Here is a 19,760-nt window from a genome sequence, read left to right on the forward strand (position 1 = left end):
CATCTGAGATTAGTATATGTATTCTGTATCTTTATTTTATATTTCATCAAAATAAATGTAAACAATTCTTTTAAAAACCTGACATTTTATCCAAACTTGAATCAATCTGGAAATAAATATTACTCTAGAGTATTGAATCTTATTTCTTTAACTTCCTTTATCAATTACCTAAATTATCTCTGTCTGCAAGCAAAATAGAATACACCAATAAGAGATAAAAGTCTTACACCAATAAGACTGTGTTTAATCCCCAAGGGGAAGAAGTTTCCACCTACATTCTCATTATCAGTATTTAAGGTCTACCAGGCCCAAGGATATCGTTATTCTTTGAAGGCTTTTTCTGACTGTGGCAGGTTTTGGATTAAGTAAAGTTTCAGGAGTTATACAATTTTTCACTAAGCCAAAAAAAAAGATTAAAGAAAAGCTCTTGGGAGAGAGAAATTTGGGAATATTGGTGCAACTTCCCAGAAGTGACCCTTTCCCCCTCTCATTCTCTTTCTGCTTTTTCAAAAATACCAGTAAAGAAACATAAAATAAGGGATTATCTGGCAGGGATGCAAGCAAAGTCCATGGTGTCCTCAAATGCTGATTTCTAAGGTGTCTAACTGAAGTATTCTCCATAAAAGGTGAGCCTGATTCCTCTTACCAAGGCATTAACTACAAGTTCACCACTGACCCCGCCCCACCATGATTGCAGAGTGCCTGCCTAAGGGCTTCCCCTGGGGGCTCAGCAGTAAAGAATCTGCCAGCAATGCAGGAGACAGGGGTTTGATCCCTGGGTCAGGAAGATACCCTAGAGGAGGAAATGACAAAACACTCACGTATTCTTGCCTGGAGAATCCCTTGGACAAGGGAGCCTGGTGGAGTAAATAAGCACAGTTTGGACAGTCTGAAGCTATACAGTATAAAGAGTGGTTGCCAACCTTATCTGAAAACAGAATAGCGAGATAAGTTAAAGGTTCAAAGTCAGTCCTTTTCTACAGAGATTCCCATTCAGTTAACCTTAGGATTGTATAGGCATTTGTAGTTTCATAGCATTCTCTAGATTATTCCAATGTAAGGTCAAGTCACAACCAATACAAGCCTCAGTGTTCTGTACAGTGGAGATAATTCTTGCTATAATGCCTTACAGTGATCATGGGAAAATCTCATAATTTAATGCATAAAAAATTGCATGTAGTGTACTGTACCATTGCAACATGTTCTCTATGGCAAGGTAAGGTAGTTCCATGCATTTCAGCATGATCTTATGTTGTAAGATTAGTTGCCTACTACTTGTTTAGTTCCAGAGAAAAATGATTATGATATTTAATACATAAATTTAGTCTTAAAAATCAAGACAGTTTTACACAGGTAATGTAAACACTCCTCTATCTTATCTAGCTTAGTGATTACAAGTAAATAAATACTAAAACTAAAGCAAAAGAAAACTTGATGATCCTTCAGCTGAAATGGCAAAATATATTACTGTGTTTGTGACAAAACAGACAGAATGCTTCTGATGCCCAGAGTTTATTTTTCAATACTTGTGCAGTTAAACCCTATGCTAACTGCTTATGTAGAGCTTTAGAATATTATTATTATATGTTCCTAAGAAACCTCAACAATGAATTAATTCAAGTATTGTACAAAATCCAGATAGAAAGAATAGATAAAACTGAGGGATTTTCCATTTTGGTACATTATATTGAATAAGGCAGTTAAGCTCATAAAACTGACATGGCAAATTAGTCCCAACTGCCTCTGCCGGATGCTGAAGTGAGAGCAAATCCGAGTATCTGATAATGACATGAAAAAACACAATGAGGGCATCTCACTGCAAAGGCAACAGGCAGTGGCTGCAGCTTCCCAGTTCTGCACTATTAAAGAACACAGCCTTTTTTGTTCAAAAAACTTCAGCTCATTTAGCACAGTGAAAAGAACTGTGATAATGATCTAATGACATTACTTTCCATGGAGTGGATTCTGAGGTTACAGATTTTATTTATTTATTTATTCTTTTTTTTTTTTTTTTTTTTTTAAAGCAAATCCCCCATCTTAAAGGATGGGAGAAAAAGTAATATTTATTTCTACATTCAAATTTCTCAGTGGTCAAATACTATCAAAACTTTCAATTTGAGCACAATTCAGAGAGCGAGTTTCAAGAAAATATATTTTCTAAAGTGATTATGGAAAAATGTACCTTCATTCTTTCCACTGTTGTTGCTGTTTAGTCATTCAACAGCTTTTGTGGTTTAAACAAACATTGCTGTCTGACTCTTTTGTGACCCCATGGACCGCAGACCTCCAGGATGCTCAGGCAGGAAACTGGAGTGGGTCCATTTCCTTTTCCAGAGCATCTTCCCAATCCAGAGACTGAACCCAAGGCTCCTGCATTGGCAGGTGGATTCTTTACTGCAGGACCACCATAAAATGGTATTTTATTCTTAAAGTAGAGATATTTAAATCAGCATGATTGGCTTAAGAATAAATATTTTTGCAATTATTAGTTTGTGTCACCATTATAATTGATTTTTTCTTTCTTATTGTTGACTGTACCAGCTACTCAAAAAAAAAAAAAAAAAAGAAAGAAGAAAATAAGTACTGAGAAAAAGACAAGATACAAATATGTGAATATAATTTAAATTTTAAATTTCTGTGAAGAATTATCTAGGGGTGTCCATTGCTTTGTGACAGTCTTCATCTTTTTTTTTTTTTTTTTTTTAATTCACATCTTCACACTTTTCTTGCCTTCCCCAGTGTACAGTCCTTGCATATTTATAAGTTCCTCTTTTCAACCCACTGAATGCCCATAGTAAGCCATAGTCTTCCTTTTCTTTCCATTCAGTAAATAGAGTGTCACCTACCACCATTTATGTTCTATGAAAATAAGTGAAAGAATCTTTATTTCTAATTTTGAGTAGCATAAACATTCAGATCATTTTTGTAAACATGTTAGGATAATGGTGAGACATTTTTAACATACCACTGCCATGTTAAGAATATTAACAAACAACATCTACACTAGTCACCTTTCTTAAGTCTTTAATTTGTTAACTAATTAAAACCACACACCAAACTAAGTGAGGGGCAATTTTTCTTGTTTCAAAGCCTTGATTCAAACTCAGACATTTAGATTTGAGAGTCCAAAATCATATCACTTCCACCAAGACCTTAACTACATTGTGGTGGTAGAGGTTTCCTCGCTAAGTAGTGTCTGACCCTTTTCTACCCCATGGACTGTAGCCTGCCAGGTTCCTCTATCCCTGGGATTTCCCAGGCAAGAATACTGGAGTGGCTTGCCATTTTCTTCTCTAGAGGATCTTCTCAACATAGGGATTGAACCTGGGTCTCCTGCACTGAAGGAGGATTCTTTATCCACTGAGCCACCAGGAAAGCCCTTTAACTATGTTAATTCACTTAAAACCTTTACCAAGAGCAAACACTTTTAAAGAAAAACTGTCACTGAAAGCTTCTCTCTCAATGTGAACAAATCCAAATCTGAAGACATTACTCAAGCACAAGAAATATATCAGTTGAAATCAATGCACTGCTGGACACATTTAATATTTTTAAGAACTCTAAAATGATGCAAAATGTCCTGCAGAGTTCGGTGTAGTGGGGTTTTTCCTCTTTAGTGCTTGCACCATTTTGACCTTAGTGTCTGTTGCTTTTGGAAAGGAGTTGAACTCTGCTCCATTTGCCTTTTTTCAAATATGTGGTGTAATTCTTGACCTTCATGAAAGGGAGAAAAACCTTTTCAAGTTAAAATTTAAAAAAAAAAAATTGAAGATGTTTATGGAAGAGATGCCCTCAAGGTTAGAGTAAGAGGTAGGATCATGGCCAGTGACAAATTTGGAGGACAAAAATAAGATCCCTGGTGGGTCAGTGGTAAAGAATCCACCCGCCAGTGTAGGAGACGCAAGAGATTTGCTTCTTCAGCCGATAAGATCCCCTGGAGGAGGAAATGGCAACCCACCCCAGTATTCTTGTCTGGGAGATCACATGGACAGAGGATCCTGGTGGGCTACAGTCCTTGGGATCGCAAAAGAGTCAGACACGACTTAGGAACTAAAGCAACAACAAGTATGATTCTAGGATGTTAGGTATTTCTAACACTGAAAAAGAAGTATCTTTAGCACTTTTCTACTTAACACTTTTTCAGTAAAAATAGAAACTTCAAAATTTCCCATTGAGAACACTGCATATGTGTGAATGTTTGAAGAAGATAACTTAGTTGGAGAGTAATTCTCTGGTATAAGGAATAGAAATAATGATAGGGAATAATAGCCATAGGAATCTAACAACAGAAAGGTATATACTGGTATCTTAAATATCTCTTTCCAAAAAACATCAAATGATTAAGAAAAACTGTGGGAGTTCTGTTTTGTTTTTGGTTTTTCAGTTGAAGTATATTTGATTTTAAAAAGAAATTGGTATTTCTGTAGCATGTCTAATATAGGTATGCATCATTTCTTCTTAAACCTCAGAAGGCAGGAAAACTTGCAAACATCTTAGAACTATGGAAATTTAGTATACCATTAAGATAAATTATTTAATGTAGAAATATGGCAAAAGATTACTGTGTGTCTTTCAAAGTCAGCCTGGACATTAAAATCTAAATTCTAAAAGACTTTTAGAAGTGTGAAATATTGCATCATGTTGTGTTTTTATTGTTCTATAGGAAACTAAACAATTAAATATGTAACTTAGGAATTGTATTTCAGCATTTTTTTTTTCTTTCACTGGCTCTAGAGAGAAGTCAGTGGCTCATTTAGCCGACTGTCTCTGTATTCTCCTTGGAACCAGCTTTATTATCTTACTGATTTTCTCATTAAAGAGATAAAGAAATCTTTGACAAATGACAGATTTGAGAGTCATGTTCTTAACTTTTTGCAAAGAATACTTAGATAACACACTAATCCTGTAACTAATGATAATAAGCACTACAATGTTTCAACATTTACAAATAAACACTCAAAACATTTGTGAAATCTCAGAGATGCCAGAAGTTTAAAGAAATTGTCTTTCTTTTATCAGAGAAGGAAGGGAAAGGGAAACAAACTCATTGAGAAGCTTCTCAGAAGTCTGGAGATGTCGGGTTACTTTTTAGATCACCCAACAGGAGATATGGGGATATCCCTAAGGTCAGGCCCATGGCCTATTCTTAAATCTCTTAGAGCAAGTGGAGTGTGAGTTCCACTGGTGCATGTTCAGAATGTTTTTGTGTAATACAAACCAAGTGTTTACATCTCAGAGTTAAAAATGATAGGTCACATAAACATGTTTATTAGTAGCTGGGCTATTTATTATTATAGGCAATTATCTATATTGGCTTAATTGCCTTGTCATACTTAGAATGACAGTGTTTGATAACATGATTGATAGTATAACCTTATATCTAAATCTTATAAATGAGTATAAACACTTACTTTTGCATTTTGTCATATTATTTGAAATTTTACTTTTATAAACATCACTATTGCTCCCATTCTCATGAACTCAAGTGGTATACTAAAACAGAGTTGTTTGAATATTTAATTTTGTATATGTACTTGTAAGAAGCAGAGTCTCTGAGAAAAAGTGCATAAGCATATACTCCTAGTTTCATCAACAGAGTTTTTAAAAGGAGTAATCTCTATTTACCTATATTACATACAATTTATGGAAAAAATAACCAAGTCTGCTTTTCTCAAAAGATAAAACAGAGGACAGAAACTCTAACAAAACTTCAGAATTCATGGCCTGCCTCTATAAATCTTCCTGCCTCACAAAATACTTCCTGCTAAGAACCAAACATGAGGTTTCCCAGGCGGCTGGGTGGTAAAGAACCCGCTTGCAAATGCAGGAGATACAGGACTTGGGTTTGATGCCTCGAGAAGGAAATAGCAACCCATTCCAGTATTCTTGCCTGGGAAACCCCACGGACAGAGGAATCGGATGGGTTACAGCCCATAGTGTTGCAAAAGAGTCAAACAAACTGAGCATGCGCACATGAAGAACCAAGTATAAATGACGCTTCTCCAAGCCACATTGTAGTCAATAAGAGCCAACAATCTTAAATACCGCAAATGCGGTGGTTTAGTCACTAAGTCGTGTATGACTCTTGCGACCCCGTGGGCTGTAGCCTGCTAGGCTCCTCGGTCCCTGGGGTTTCCCAGGCAAGAATACTGGAGTGGGTTGCCATTTCCTTCTTTGTGGCAAATATAATTAGCATTAAACTCCGTGACCAGTCTGAGACTTTCCCTTGTGACTCACTGACTGAGACGGACATTTAGCCGACAACAACAGCGCAATGGGGGCCCATAGTGCTTCTAATTTTATTTTCCTGATTTATTTTCTTCTACCCTGAAATTCAAAATGGGACATAAAATTAATAGTATGTGTACTATTCATAAGGCATTTAAAAGTTTTGAATTCATATGAGGCACTTCTAAATTGTATTTCTTTCTTTTCGGATGTGCTGGTCTTGCTGCTGTGTGGGCTTTGCTCTGGTTGAGGGCGTTGGAGACCCCTCCCCAGCTGCAGGGCGCAGGCTTCTCCTGCGGTGGCCTCTCCGGCTCAGAGCGCCTGGGCTTCGGCAGCTGCCGCGCGTGGCCTCAGCGCTTGTGGCCCCGAGGCTCTGGAGAACAGGCTCAGGAGTCCCGTGCATGGGTTCAGCCGGCACGTGGGATCTTCCCGGACCGGGGATTGAACTCGGGTCTTTTCCTTTGGCATGTGGATTCTTTACCACTGAGCCAGCAAGGGAGGCCAAGTCACTTTTTTTTTTTTTTTTTTTTTAATGTGCCTGGTCTAAACACAAAGACGTGAGCTATCTGAAGTTAGAGACCTGTTATGTGATTGAGATGGGACTTCAACAAGATTCATTACAAAAGCATCGTCTTGACTATCTGCTAAATACCATCAGTTTGATTAGAGACAATCTACTGTGGAACAAGGAATATATATGAAATATACGTGGAATACTATATTAAATAGGCAGCTTTAGGTTAAGAAGACAATCAGTAAGCCAATTATTTTGACCAGCATACTAGTGCTGAAGTTTACCCTCCAATATTGTTTGTAAACCTTGTAAATCTCCATGAATTTGCTTTTATTATATATTAGAAATAGAATGAAAGAAAGACTCTCTTGTGACTTCATGTTTCCTATTCACAATGGCATATTTTCTTATAGGATTTGATTTAAAATCACCCTCAGTGGAGAGAAAAACACATTGAATTAAATTAATCCCGTTCATACTTATTTCAAGTGAAATATTTCAAATGGTAATTAAAATAACTGACGGGTTAGATTATTTGACTTTATTTTAGTATATAGGGCCCAGTGTTTTCAGAATTTGTAGGACATAAAGAAACAAATAGTTATATCAAGAAAGAGTTAATATTTTTGTGAAAAAAATTATAATAAAGGATTACTAAATATAAGCTTCAAATCATCTCCCAAAATTTAATATTATAAAATAACATGTCATTCAAGGTAGCTCTTAAAAATTAAAGTTAAGTAAGCATATATTATTATAGAAAGTCTTAATATTGGTCATTGAAAAGAATACATAACAGAAATGTACTTGTATAATATTAAAAATAGCAATGACATGTCTATAAATTAAAATTTCCTTAATTAATGATTAGACAAAATTCCTAATTGTTGACTTATATATTTTTTTTAATAAAACATTTAAAAGCTTGCTGAATTATGAGGGTTAAAGAATATCTGTATCTCCTTAAGTGAGTGATCACTGTATTCTATGCTGTTTTGCTAGATGCAATTTCATAAAATTGAGATGTTTTAATAAAGCAGATATAAGCATATGGTCTAGATAAATTATATATATTTATCCTTATTATTTATATAGTTATATATAATTTCAACCAACAGGATATAAGAAAGAACATTTATTTTTTATTCATTAGAAATATCATGGTTTGACATATTACTTTAAAGATGAATCATACTTTTGTTCCTCATTTAATACATCAAAGTACCATTTGAATAAAAGATGATTTATTAAAAAAATTACTCCTTACAGAAATGAAAGAATTCTACTGTTATAGAATATAAATGCTAACTAGGAAAAACCTCTTAATGAATGGATAGACTATGTAACCTGACCGAACCACTCAACTATATACTGGCAGAGTAATGATAGAATGAAAGAAATTCTAGTCCAAAGTTTTGTCTACATTCAGTTGTTTTTTATATGTGTATCATGTTGAAAGATGTGAATTTATAAGTTAAGGATGAGTCTTAGTGGCATATTTAACATATATGTATAAATAAACTGATCTGGCTAGCCTATCTAGCTAAATTTTATCTTTTCCATGATTCTATTAATTTTGAAGCTATCTTTTTTATCATTTATTCTCTAATTTGTTACTGAAGTTTTATTGAAACAACAGAATTTACAATCACCTTCAATATGATTTTAAATTTCTATTAAAAGGAAATGGCAACCCACTCCAGTATTCTTGCCTGGAAAATTCCATGGACAGAGGAACCTGGTAGGTTATAGTCCACGGGGTTGCAAAGAGTTGGACACGACTGAGCGACTTCACTTTACACCGTTACTGAAAGCTCAGTCTCCACATACACTGGTGCTAAATCAAATCCTGGAGACGGTTTTGAGTTAAATAGAAAAGGACAGCTTCATAACTTTGCTGTGGCTTCCCTTGTTGCTTAGCGGGTAAAGAATCCGCCTGTAATGCGAGAAACCTGGGTTCAATCCCTGGGTTGGGAAGGTCCCCTGGAGAAGGGAAAGACTAACCACTGCAGTATTCTGACCTGGAGAATTCCAGGGACTGTGCAGGGCTGCAAAGAGTCCGACGTGACTGAGCGACTTTCACTTTCACTGCTTTGCCAGGCACAGGGAGCAGGCCAGGGTGCTGCCTCAAAAAACTATGTGTCCCAAAACCAGAGAACTTGATGAAGGATTTTATAACAGGGGATCAAAGGAGAGTCTCTGATAAGATTGGGGGTGAGTATGGCTTCTATTCCCTGAATTTTGTCTTTGGAGTTTGGTCTCCTGATGTAGATGAGATTCTCTGGTCCATTTAATCTTATCTCAAGTGGTCTCTTGGCTGCTCCTCCCTGATTAGCAACTGTTTGAATCCTTTGGAAATGAGGGAGGGTCATGGAGGCTGGAGTCTTGCCTTCAAGAAACTGGGAGATAGAAAGGCCTCCATACCTAGGAGTCCTACCAGGACCCAACTGACTTCAGTTCTAATGGAAATTCATTAGATTTTTTTTTTTTTTTTCCCTGAAAAGTTATAGTTTAAGTATTAGTAAAATCATCATGTCATATAAGGGATGCTTTTTTTGGAAAAGTCCAAATTTGGAACTGAGTAGCCAAAAATCAACCTAGGCAAAGAATACATTGGCTCCCTTTTAATTATCACTATGTTTATCTTAGAATTCAGTTCAGTTCACTGGGTGTGATGATTGATTTGTTGCTTTGTTGAATGCATTTATTTTTTCAACATCAAGCTTTCATTCAGTGCCTGTGATGGTGCTGACACTGTTGTAAATAATGAGATATTCACTACAGTGGTTCCTGCTTTCAAAACCTACATTGTACTAGAATGGCTAAGTATTTATAGGCAAAGGCAGCCCTGCCAGTACCTTGATTATAGCCAATTATATTCAAGCCTAACTTCTGACCTACAGAATTATAAGATAATATATTTGTGTTGGTCGAAGTCACTAAATCTGTGATAATTTGTTAAGGCAGCAATAAAAATTAATTCAAAGTTAATACCCTAAACTGAGGCATACAGCTAAGCAAACCATCATACAGCACAAAGTTATGAAGCAAGAAGTCTGTCCAGGATCCCCAAATAGAGCCCATTATCTTACTAAATTACGTTATTATAACTGAATCCATACAGAAAACACATTTCCTTAAGGTAAATAAAAATAACTCAAAGATAACTACAGGCAAAGCTAGTGAAGGTGATGGAATTCCAGCCAAGATATTTAAAATCCTAAAAATTGACGCACTGAGCGGGACTGATGCTGAGGCTGAAACTCCGATACTGTGGCCACCTGATTCGAAGAACTGGCTCACTGGAAAATACCCTGATGCTGGGAAAGACTGAAGGCAGGAGAAGGGGATGGCAGAGGGTGAGATGGTTGGATGGCATCGCCAATGTGATGGACATGAGTTTGAGTAGGCTCCAGGAGTTGGTGATGGACAGGGAAGCCTGGTGTGCTGCAGTCCGTGGGGTTGCAAAGAGTTGGACATGACTGAGTGACTGAACTTGAACTGAGTATGTCAGCAAGTTTAGAAAACTCAGCAGTGGCCAACAGGACTGGAAAAGGTCTGTTTTCATTCCAAGCCCAAATAAAGGCAATACCAAAGAATGTTCAAACTGCCTTAAAATTGTGTTCGTTTTGCATGCCAGTAAGGTTATGCTCAGAAGCCTTCAAGCTAGGCTTCAACTGTACATAAACTGAGAACTTCCAGGTGTACAGGTTGGGTTTAGAAAAGTAGAGGAACCAGAGATCAAAGTGCGAACATCAACTGGATCATAGAAAAAGCAAGAGAATTCCAGATAAACATCTGCTTCATTGACTAAGCTAAAGCTTTTGACAGTGTGTGTGTTAGTCACCTCATGGTGCTCAACTCTGCGACCTCATGGACTGTAGCCATGAGGCTCCTCTGCCCATGGAATTCTCCAGGGGATCTTCCCAACCCAGGGACTGCACCTGTGTCTCCCTCATTTGACAGCGTAGATCACAACAAACTGTGGAAAATTCTTAAAGAGATTTAAATACCAGACTCCCTTACCTATCTCCCCAGAAACCTGTATGCAGGTCAAGAAACAACTGCTAGAACATTACATGGAATGACTGACTGGTTTCAAATTGGGGAAGGAGTATGACAAGGCTGTGTATTGTACCTGGTTTACTTAACTTACATGAAGGATACCTGGGGGCTTCCCAGGTGGTGGTAGTAGTAAAGAACCCATCTGCCAATGCAGGAGACATAAGAGACGTGGGTTTAATCCCTGGATCAGGAAGATTCCCTGGAGGAGGGCATGACAATCCATCCAGTATTTTTGCCTGGAGAATCCCAAGGACAGAGGAGCATGGCAGACTATGGTCCATAGGGTCACAAAGAGTCCAACATGACTGAAGTGACTTAGCAAGCAGAATGCATTGTGTGAAATGCCAGGTTGGATGGATCACAAGCTGTAATCAAGATTGTTGGGAGAAAGATCAACAACTTCAGATATGTAGATGACACCACTCTAATGCCAGATATTGAAGAGAACTAAAGAGTCTCTTGATGAGGGTGAAATAGAAGAGTGAAAAAGCAGACTTAAAGCTCAGCATTCAAAGAACTTAGAACATGGCATCCAGTCCAATGACTTCATGGCAAAAATAAGGGGAAAAAATGGTAACAGTGACAGACTAATTTCTTGGGCTCCAAAATCCCTGAGGATTTTGATGACTGGTGACTGCAGCCATAAAATTAAGACACATGCTCCTTGAAAGGCAATTTATGACAAGTCTAGACCACCTGTTGGAAACCAGAGACATCATTTTGCAGACAAACTTGTGTATGGTCAAAGCTATGATTTCTCTGGTAGTCATGTAGGGATCTGAGAGTTGGATCATAAGGAAGGCCGAGCATTGAAGAAATTATGCTTTTGAGTTGTGGTGCTGGAAAAGACTCTTTAGAATCCCTTGGGCAACAAGGAGATAAAATCAGTCCATCTTAAAGGAAATCAACCTTGAATCCTCATTGAAGTACTAAAGCTGAAGCTAAACTCCAATCCTTTGGCCACTGATGAGAAGAGCAACCTCTCAGGAAAAGACCCTAATGCTGGGCAAGATTGAGGGCGAGAGAAGGAGGCAACAGAGGATGATATATTTGGATGACATTACCAACTCAATGGACATGAATTTGATCAAACTCAGGGAGATAGTGAAATACAGGGATGCCTGGCATGCTGCAGTCCGTTGGGTCGCAAAGGGCAGGACATGGCTTAGAGAATGAACAACAACAAAGATAACTCCAAACATTCCATATGCCTTACATCTCCAGTAAAAAAATCAAAGCAAAAATAGTAAAGTCACATATTTTCTGGAAAAATTTAAAATATGAAATAAATATGTACAATTAATATAATGCTATCAAAAATCAAACATGTAAAAATATGGAAATACAGAGTATACAAAAGCTTATATCCACAAAGATAACTTTTGGGAAATGTAGAAATTAAAGTTACAATTGCATAGATTAATAATTTATCAAAACTGATGTCTGGAAAATTCACTTAACTGAAAAGGCCAACATCTTCTCCTGTTTTAAAAATCAGAGAAAGATGTTACAGAATGCTAAATAACTTTTAATATGCAATTGAGTGAAACAAGCCTGATTTCTCCAAAATTAAGAACTAAAGTCGAAACATTAAGTATGGAACAGTAAAATTTTTAGCTAAAACCAAAATTAGCCCTCAGAGCTACACATGAGAATTTTTGATGTTCAAGAGGGATGGGACCTTTGGCTTTTATATTAAGAAAACCTTGAAAGTTTTTATAGTTTCCCTTTATGTATAAAGCTAATAACCTGGAATTTTGAAACTAAAAAGCAAAATAAAACAAAACTGCAGAATTGAAAGAACACTAGAAAACATCTAGTCAACTGACCAGAAAATAATAATAAATTGTGATTTAATGAAAGATATATATTCTCAGCTTAAAGCCCCACAACTGATTCCCAGATATACAGCATACCAATCAAAACTGAAACCTATCATCAGAGTAAAAGTGTGGAACAAGGAATAAAATAGAAATTTTAAAAGAAAGCAAATTAAAAAATAAAAATAAAACAGACTTCTCATGAATAAATGCCAGATATCAATATATGTGCCTGTAATATATGAGTGGATGATAGAGATGATATTTAATTTTAGGTTTTATAAACTGGAAGACAAACATTAAGATGTTTAGGGAAATAGTTTCTGGCTTTACCCCAGGGAATAGACATCTGTAAAGAGATTTTCTAACACCCTAAGAATAAGTTTGATAATTTACAAAGCATAACTTTTCTTGCACTCACTAAGGTGTTCAAGAGACAACAAATTCTCTAGAAATATAAGGAAATCCAAGACAAGACAGGGCATGAACACTGACTGATCCTCGGCAGTGGAAGAAAACAGAAGCATTCCTACAAGCAGGTAAGAAGAATCCAGTTAAAGAGTTTAACAAATTTCTGAAGACTGAAAGTGGACTAACATATGAGTGTAGAATCTAGTGGAAAAGTTTTGCAACTTGCAGGTGGGGAACTTCAGCAAAGAGAAACAGAACATGTCCTTCAAACAAAATTTAGTCAACAAGATAAAGAAGTCTTTGAAAGAGTTTGTCAGTAGACTTGACACAATTATGGAGAAACTAAGTGGACTTAATGATAATACAATATTCAAATAGGAGCATTAAAAGGAATGAAAATGAAAAAAGAAAAGAAAGAGGGAGCACAGAGTTTCCAAAGATATAGCAATGCAATGATGTCAAACATTCTAGCATATATGAAATTGGAATCCCAAGAGTAGAATATAAAAAGGGCAGAAAAAATAAATAAGTAAAAATAAGAAATTTAAAAAAGAAAAAAAGGGAAAGGGAAAGTCCCTCAGTTGTGTCTGACTCCTTGTGACCCCATGGACTATACAGTCCATGGAATTCTCCAGGCCAGAATACTAGAGTGGGTAGCCTTTCCCTTCTCCAGGGGATCCTCCCAAAAAAGAAATGAACAAACCAAAAAACAAACAAACAAACATAAAATAAGAAACAAAGCAAAAATAAAAATTAAAAAAAAAATTAAAAAGACAGAAGATGTAACAATTTTGATTTTCTAAAAGCAATGAATATCCTAAAAATACAATTCAAGAAGCTCAGATACCTCAAATAAAATAAATGTTCACCCAAATCACACAAAGATATAGTATACTCAAGCAAATAAAATCCAAGGCAAGATAAATATCTTTGTTGTAGTCAATAAAATAAAAAAGGAATACCACATAGATAAAAACAAAGATGAATATGGCAGATTTCTCATTTAAAAAATATAAAAATACAGAATATTGAAAAAATACAAAATGAGACATTCATACATGCACACAAAAGACTAATCATGGGGCAATATATTTCAAAGATGAATAAGAAATAAAGACTGTTCCAGAAAAATATAAATTGAGAAAATTTATAACCATCAGATCTTCAGAGCAAAAAAGTAAAAGAAAATATTTTGTCAGAAGTATAACAGTATCAGTTAAGAACCTGCATCTTTTTAAAACAAACATACCTGACAGTGGTTAATATGAAAGTACTTCTGTAAAAATTTTTTTATTGTTATTATTAAGTCTCTAAAATATTTGAGAAGTAAAAAAAAAAAAAAAAAAAACAAAACTAGGCTAGTGATATTGAGCTTTCAATCAGAGATTTTTACTGTTCAGCTCAGCAGAATTTTATGTAATTATTTAAATATTTTACAGTTTTGTCTTTGTCCCTTTTTGTTATTGTTCCCTTAAATCTTCTTTCTTGATTTGATTTCAGTTAATCAATTAAAAAAATTTTTTTAATTAATTAATTTTATTTGAGGATAATTACTTTACAATATTGTGATGGTTTTTGCCATACAGAATTCCAACTACTAGATTTGCTTTTCATTATCTGTATCACTGTTAGTCATTTAGGAAATAGTCTGTCAATCAGAAACAAAATATATCTTTCAAAATTTTGTTAAGTTAAGCCTTACAGCTCATGGTGCTACCTTTTTCTATATCCTACCAGAATGTGATTAAGCCATGAGAAGACAAGAAAAGTGTGTGTGTCTTAGGAATGGTGGGGTGAGGAGGGGGATGGGGGGCCTGTATATGAAAATGTAAAAATATATTTGTTGTAATTGGCTTTAAAAATGTTTAGCTTGCATTTGTCCTTTGCTGTAAAGACTGGGCTTCCCTGATAGCTCAGTTGGTAAAGAATCCGACTGCAATGCAGGAGACCCCTGTTCAATTCCTGGGTCGGGAAGATCCTCTGGAGAAGGGAAAGGTTACCCACTCCAGTATTCTAGGGCTTCCTTTGTGGCTCAGCTGGTAAAGAATCTGCCTGCAATGCAAAAGACCTGGGTTTGATCTCTGGGTGGGGAAGATACCCTGGAGAAGGGAAAGGCTACCCACTCCAGTATTCTGGCCTAGAGAATTCCATGAACTGTATAGTCCATGGGGTTGCAAAGAGTCTGACATGACTTGAGCAACTTTCACTCACTATAAAGACTGCTTAAACTTGTGGACAAATTATGAAGTCTTACTTATAAGTGAATTAAAACTGTTTGCTTTTTGGTTTTCAAAATGTATGTATTCATACTATCACAACGAGTGTCTTTTTTTTTTTTTTTTTTTTTAATTGGTGGTAGGGAAGATTTTCCAAAATACAATATTTATTATGTTTTCAAACAGGTTTCATTCCTTGTTGATGATCCCCTCTTAAGGGTTATAATGGATACAGTGTAAGGGTTTTCTGTGACTAGAAGGCTTAAGGTGAAGTACAAAAGTATTTCTTTTTTGACATTGATTCATTTTCATAGTTTCGTCAGAAGAGAGAAGATGATCAGAACTGACCTAGAAGCACATTTCCCCCCCCTCCCCCCTGTCTTTATTAGCAGGTATTTTAGCTATCTTCAGCTTGATTTATTTGCTCTGGTTTTGGCATAGTTTGCCGTAAGAGAGATGGAACAGTGTTTTCTATGTTAACAGAGATATATTCTTTTGTAATCTTGCCAGTAAGTGCAATATAAGTAGATAACAGAGAAGTCAATTAAATTTAGACCCTTCTTAAATCCTATGAGTAGAGAGATGATAAAAATTTAAGAAATTTACGATTTGGAGTTCTATATGAGGGAAAAAAGCCATATTCTTATAGTATAAAGAGTTGTATAGGAACTAGCTTTTGAATAAAGTTGATTTACACCATGAGTTAGTAAATATGCTATATTGGCTTGTACTTAGCAGATTATAAAAAGAGGATGTTAAAGATATCTGAATATTTCATTCATTCTTGTTGATCCTTTTTCTCCTGATAGCATAAACAAATGATAACTGTGAATGATTTTGTTTCACTTTTCCTTAAATATTCACCAATGTTTCCTTTGTAGTATTTCTGCCTTCTGACTTTTTTTTTTATGGTGTCACTTTCTGTCTTATAGGATTTTTTTTTTAAACTTGGCCAAATTTAAGACTTTTTTCTGTATCCCAAGTGGTCTATACTCATTCAACTATTTTTTTTTTTTCCAATTTAAACCTCTGATATCATTGATCAGTGTTTACAAAAATAATGAATTTTACTTTTTTTCTAAAACATTATTTTTTACTCTCAAAATGACCAGTATTTATAATTATTTTAAGCACAGCAGTACTCATTTTTGCTAATATTCTCAAAAATATATAATCTAGATAAAATAGCTTTATTGCTTCTCTGTTCATTTTTTAAACCAAAGAGAAATGAGACTACATTGAGATTTAGCAAAAATATGATTAACCTTCGTTTAAGTGATTTCCCATTTTCATGCTGCTTTAAAACTTCTCTTATGTTGAAGGAGTAGGAAAAATGTCAACATACTAAATGGCTTTAGTTATTCAATATTCATTTATATAAGTAATAAAGGAAGTGCCCATGAATTACTAAAGATATTTCTTCATGGGATAGTACTCTAATTTTGTAATGTCAGTAGATCCGGAAATTAAAATGTTAAGTTTAAAACAGCATATCTGAAGTATTCACTTAAGTTTCTGAATACTTTATAATTAAAGAGTCTAGGTTCGGAAGGCAAAAGACCAAATATAAGCTGATGTCTCTGCTACTGTCTGGGTGTTACTGCTTCTGCATAGTGTAGTAGAGGAAATTGCTACTGCTGAAAAAAAAAAAAAAAAAAAACACATATCTTGAAATTTTCACAGAAGTCTCTAAGGCCACTATAAAATCAACTTAATCTAGAGCTGTGCATCACAAGAAGAACCAAATGCATTTAAATTTGTAAATTATTGTGCTTTTCTTTTCAAAAAGTTTTCATATTATCTCAGTGAGGTAGTTAAATTCTGTCACTCTAAGGTCAAAATAGATCTGAATCTCGCCAACTGATGCCTGCATTATGTCTACAACATCCCCATGAAGCAATCAGAAAGACTCTGAGGAACTTTGGTGATAAGGAGCTCATTAGTCCTTCAGTCAATCGATTACATCTTTGTACAGATTTGTGAATCTGTTTTTCAGTCACCTAGTTGTGTCCAACTCTTTGTGACCCCATGGACTGCAGCACTCCAGGCCTCCCTGTCCCTAACCATCTCCTTAGTGAGTTGACTAGGCTTTTCTTCAAGCAGGATCTTACTTTCTTTAGAATTGCTTAAGGTCATTTAAAATAGTGAAATCTCAGTGGTCAATTTGGCTCTTATTTTGCAGCACTTATGTCAACAAAGGATATTTTGAATGTATAATATTATCAGTATAGAAAAAGAGAAAGAAAATTTCAATTTTGAGAACAATTTTATAAAGAAATTTTGTCATATTGTAATTGACAGATGTTACTTACACCTCCAAAATAGCTATATTTTCTCTTGACAGGAAATATTATCCAGAAGAGTTAAGTGAAAGCTCTTTGTGGCAATTTTAAGTTTTTCATTGCTGTAACCTTCAAAAGCCAAAACTCTAATTATTATAATATGGAATAACAACAGGGAGTTTAGAGATTTCTGTTTTCCTTTTTCTTAGCTTAGTTTTCCTAAATATAGGCCATCTTACACCAGAAAAAATGCATAATTTAATAATCATCTATACATAATAAGAAAGAAAAAAATAATAAACATGGGTAGCATATTTGTGTGTTGGCAAACAATCCATATCTATGTATGTGATATTTATGTAATGATAGCATTTTTCCATTTTGGGATTTACGACTAGAAAATAACCCTGTTGTGTTGAGAAGTGTCAATCACAATGACTCTTGCCATAGAGAGTAAGTTATATATAGTTATACAGGTGATTAAATCAGCATTCACCATTTGAATACATAAATGCATGGTTTATGCTTTATTTGAAATATTCTGTTAGGATAATTTATTGCCTAATAAACGACACTGTCCCAAAAACTGTTGTTAGGATTTCATCTCCCCTGCCTTTCTTGCTTTAGGTCACAGAAATATGGTTAAAGGTTTGCCAGTCGGACTCATCCATAGTTGTCAATCAGAAACAGAAACAAACACAGTGAGGATGCTGCTGCCACAGAGAAGCTATTCTCCAGCCCTTAGAGTAACTATGGCAGGTATGGCAGAAATACTAACATCCATTTTTTACGCCAGCTTTGCAAGCTTTGGTATCTGTGACCAGCAGAGGGGGGGAAATGGCTCCTTGGTTGGCCACTATCTGGCTGCTTGAAAGCCAGGGCTTTAATGGAGATTAACTGAACTATTCTTGATATTTATACTTATTTCTAAACTAGTCAGAGTCCATTCTGCAATTTGCAAGTTTAACTTCTAATTATAGTGACATTTAAATGAAAGTCAAGTGTAACTACTTACTGAAAAACTCATCCAGAGAAAACAAGTTGAAGAAAATTGCTAAGTATGGTATTGATAAAAGACACATCAAAGAGATATGACTGCCTGCACAGCAACTAATTATGCACAGCATAATTTTCATTTTGGGGAGTATTTTTACTTAAGGTTTTTAGAATTGTTTTATTACATATAAAGTTGTTGTTGTTCAGTCTCTCAGTTGTGTCCGACTCTTTGCGACCCTATGGAGTGCAGCACACCGGGCCTCCCTGTCCATCACCAACTCCTGAAGCTTGCTCAAACTCATGTCCACTGAGTCAGTGATAGCATCCAACCATCTCATCCTCTGTTTTCCTCTTCTCCTCCTGCCTTCAATCTTGCCCAGAAGCAGGATCTTTTCCAATAACTTGGCTCTTCACATCAGGTGGGCAAAGTATTGGAGCTTCAGCTTCAACATTAGTCCTTCCAATGAATATTCAGGACTGATCTCCTTTAGGATGGACTGGTTGGATCTCCTTGCAGTCCAAGGGACACTCACGTCTTCTCCAACACCATAGTTCAAAAGTATCAATTCTTTGGTGCTCAGTTTTCGTTATGGTCCAACTCTTACATCTGTACATGACCGCTGGAAAAACCACAGCTTTAACTAGATGGACTTTTGTCAGCAAAATAGAGTCTCTGCTTTTTAATATGCTGTATAGGTTGGTCATAACTTTCCTTCCAAGGAGTAAGTGTCTTTTAATTACGTGGCTGTGAGCACCATCTGCAGTGATCTGGGAACCCTAGAAAATAGAGTCTGTCACTGTTTCCATTTTTTCCCCATCTGTTTGCCATGAAGTGATGGGACTGGATGCCACCATCTTAGTTTTTTCAATGTTGAGTTTTAAACCAGCTTTTTCACTCTTCTCTTTCACCTTCATCAAGAAGTTCTTTAGTTCCTCTTTGCTTTCTTCCATAAGGGTGGAGTCATCTGCACACCTGAGGTTATTGATATTTCTCCCAGCAATCCTGATTCCAGCTTGTGCTTCATCCAGCCTGGCATTTCTCATGATGTACTCTGCATATAAGCTAAATAAGCAGGGTGACAATATACAGCCTTGATATACTCCTTTCCCAATTTGGAACCAGTCTGTTCTTCCATGTCTGGTTCTAGCTGTTGCTTCTTGACCTGCATACATTTCTTAGGAGACAGGTAAGGTGATCTGGTATTTCCAACTCTTGAAGAATTTTCCA

This window comes from Dama dama, chromosome 30, assembly GCF_033118175.1.
Source record: "Dama dama isolate Ldn47 chromosome 30, ASM3311817v1, whole genome shotgun sequence".
NCBI lineage: Eukaryota > Metazoa > Chordata > Mammalia > Artiodactyla > Cervidae > Dama > Dama dama.